The sequence below is a fragment of the Silene latifolia genome, chromosome 3, assembly GCF_048544455.1.
Source record: "Silene latifolia isolate original U9 population chromosome 3, ASM4854445v1, whole genome shotgun sequence".
NCBI classification, from domain to species: Eukaryota; Viridiplantae; Streptophyta; class Magnoliopsida; order Caryophyllales; family Caryophyllaceae; genus Silene; species Silene latifolia.
In genome coordinates this window covers 58,601,009-58,604,617 of record NC_133528.1, presented here as the reverse complement: position 1 = coordinate 58,604,617, position 3,609 = coordinate 58,601,009, and the positions used below count along the sequence as shown (strand labels likewise).

Below are 3,609 nucleotides of genomic sequence, written 5' to 3'. Positions count from 1 at the left end.
ACTTCTGGCTTTTCCTCAGTACGTCGTAAAATAGCCTGCATTTGTCTGAAGATCTTGAAATGAACCTGTTTAGGGCTGCTACTTTTCCAGCTAGTCTTTGAACATCCTTAGGTTTCTCGGGTGATTCCAGCTGTAAGACAGCTTTGATCTGCTCGATGCTGGCTTCTATTCCTCTTTGATTTACAATATAGCCCAAGAACTTGCCAGAAGATACCCCGAAGGTGTATTTAGATGGGTTTAATTTCATCTTGTATTCCCTGAGGGTGTTGAATGTTTCTGCCAGATGCCGCATATGATCTTTGGCTTTTTCTGATTTCACCACCATGTCATCAATGTACACCTCTATGGTTCTTCCTATTTGCTCTTTGAACATGCGGTTAACCAGCCTTTGATATGTGGAGCCTGCGTTCTTTAGGCCGAACGGCATGACGTTGTAGCAATATATTCCTCTCTCGGACATAAATGCTGTCTTTTCTTGGTCTGCAGGATCCATCTTGATCTGATTGTATCCACTCCATGCATCCAGAAATGTTAACATCTCGTGTCCAGCTGTTGCATCTACCATTGCATCAATATGAGGCAGCGGGAATGGATCTTTAGGACATGCTTTGTTGAGATCAGTGAAGTCCACACATACTCTCCACTTCCCATTCTTTTTAGGCACTACCTGTAACACCCGCGAATTTTCCATTTTGACATTTATAATTTAATTAACCATTCCATGGTCTTATTTATATTTTAAATTATTTAATTTAATTAATTTCATTATTAAACATGATTTTTATAAATATTATATTTTTAAAGCTTAAGTTATACAAAATAAATATTTTGGTCGGATAATAATGATAATAATAATAATATTCTCCGTCTTGAGTTGTAGTGGGCTTGAGACGTAAATTCATGTGTATATCGACTCAATTTTGCTTATTGGGCCTAGTATGACCAATGGACTCACCTACTACTCCTTCCTCCTCATCAAAATAATGAGGGAAACCCTAACCCCTCCTCCTTCCTCACAATTTCAGCAACACCACCACAAACACAAACACCATTTTCATACTCTCCTCTTACAAATCTTCAAAACACCATAACTTGCTCAATTCTTATCCGAATCAAGTGATTTTCGCGTCTATCTCTTCCTCTCATCGCCCTCCATCTTTCTAGGTAAGAAAGACACCGACTCTCCTCCTTATATAGGGCTGTCGAGCCGTTTTATACATGGTACCCTTTTTCTAATTTTGATTCTTAGTCTTATTTTGTGTTTTCTTATGTTCAGGAGAAGTTTTAGTTGACCCGGAAGTGGATTCTTGAAAGGTAGATGAGTATATTGTGGATTTAAGTGCAAAAAGGTAACGGTGATGGGTTACTCGACATTATGTAAATTTGTGTGTTTATATGTTGTAGTTTGTTCATATGTATGTTAAAGATTGAATCTTTTCTTGTTTCACATGTTTGTTGTTGAATGAGTTTGTGTGAGAAACCATCTCATGCTTTGTTGAAGAAATTTCCAATATTTTGGGTTACATGAGTGTTTACATGGATGAATTAGTAAAGAAACCGTCTTATTCACCCTTAGTAATTGTGTTTAATTATGTCATGAAATTGTTAGTTTGGAATTGTTTGAATTTGAATCAAATCTTGTATTTTAATCCCTCTTTTATGCTTTGATTTCACCCTTAATACTTGCATGAAGTTACTTGGGTAATATATGCTGTAATTGGGATGGTAATGGCTTGATAAAAAAAATGATTTGGGGATGAAGATGAAGTTGTTGTGTCGTGTAAATCCGCACCTAGGCGCAGGCTGCGCACCTCGGCGCAGGCTGCGCACACAGCCTGGACCAGTTTTCGTAAAATGGCCATAACTTCTTCGTTACTTGTTTGTTTGAGACTTATGACCTACCGTTAGAACCGTAAGAGGATAAGCTATCACTTCCAACTGGTTTCACCTCATTATCATGTATAGAACTCAAGTTATGACCGTTTGAAGTTGACCCTTGTTGTAGTCGAGTACTAAACTTGTTGTTATAGATTGGGTTTTGAGTTTCTTGTTGGGTATGCATCTTAACTTTGGTTCTAATGCTTGTGTATGATGTGTTGAGACTCTTTTATCATGGGAGTACTTGATGTTTCTTATACCTTTATACTTATGCATGCTTCACATGAATTGTTTATGTTATGTTTGTGCAATCTTTTCCACTCGTATTTGTGACCCAAGTGTGACGACTTACATTGTGTGACGACTTGACTTTCCCTATTTACCCCTTTCGGACCTTTGGTCACGAGTGTGAGCCATGTTTCCGGATTGGGTTATCTTTCCTTCTTTGGACCTTTGGTACGAGTGCGTGCCATGTTTCCGAATTAGGATATCCTTCCGCCTTTCTTCGGACCTTTGGATACGAGTGCGTGCCATGTTTCCGATTAGAGGTTACTCGACCTTTGGATACGAGTGCGTGCCATGTTTCGAGTCTTGGATACAATTTGGTATCGTTTGTCGAATCGGGTGTCGCCCATCCCGAGAGTCTGGATCCAGGTTTAGACTAGGACCGTATTATGATCGTCGTCCTACCAAGAGGTTGGAGTCTAGGGGTTTGTCTTGTTTTGAGTCAATCCTTTGTAAATGTCTTGCTTGTTACGGTCATTGGCGTGTTCTTATATACGAGAGTGCACGTCTTCTATGATTGTTTGTGAGAGTCTTGGTCCTATCGGATACTAGTGGTGAGATGCAAGCCCCTAGTTGCGATATGATCGCCGGGATTGATGTTCCCATCCGTTCTTATGGTGAGATGCAAGCCATAAGTATGAATGTGACATTAGTAGCCACGTCCCGTGCTATGGTTGTTAAGAGGTTTTCAAGTAATGGCTATTGGTTTTCATCCATGTATTTTCTATTCAATTGATTCGTTGTTTACCTTCTTCATATGATTCGATGTCTAATCTCATATCCATGTTTTGGGTTACCTTGAATGCATGTTTAATATAATGTACCATGCCTATCTCATTAAGAATACAATGTGCCTATCTCATTATGATTATCGTTTATATTCCCTTGTTCATATTATTCAAGTATGATGCATGATCAATATGTTTAATTAAGTTCTTGCTTATGTGCGTTTTGACATATTGTGGCTAGGAGAACCCTGAGTTACTCCCCACTGACTGTGGCGTTCATGTTTACATGAATGACAGGTTTGTGATGCAGATTATGGGGAAGACGTGTGAGCTAGCGAGAACGTTGACCCTTGGACCTTAGTTATAGTTTGCTTAGACTCACCTATCGTTAGACTTGTGTTTATTCGTGGGATATCTTTTCCCCAACGCACTTCGTTTTTAATTATAAAACTTAATTATCTTTCTTTTCATTTTAGTTTGATCACTTATGGTGGATTTCACACTTTAAACTTTTAAAGGTTTTAAAAATCTCGTATTTTCCGCTCAGATTTAATAGTTCTTTTGATGCCTCATCGAGGGGTGTCACAGTTGGTATCAGAGCATATGTTGCTCCCGACGCACACACGTGTACCCCAAATTTAAATGTGAACTTGACCTTGAATAATGAATGAGAGATGGGTAGACTTAAGGACCTAAGGTGGTAGTTTGTAGTGTGTTT

The 3,609-nt window shown here is 38.8% G+C and overlaps 1 long non-coding RNA gene across 1 annotated transcript; it reads left to right on the top strand.

Annotated features, from left to right (window-relative positions):
* The first annotated feature begins 1,000 nt into the window (after positions 1-1,000).
* LOC141646108 (uncharacterized) lies at positions 1,001-3,403 on the top strand. Its single transcript, XR_012545346.1, has 3 exons — positions 1,001-1,164; positions 1,277-1,349; positions 3,189-3,403. It is a non-coding gene; the product is annotated as an uncharacterized LOC141646108 (long non-coding RNA).
* The last annotated feature ends 206 nt before the right edge of the window (positions 3,404-3,609 follow it).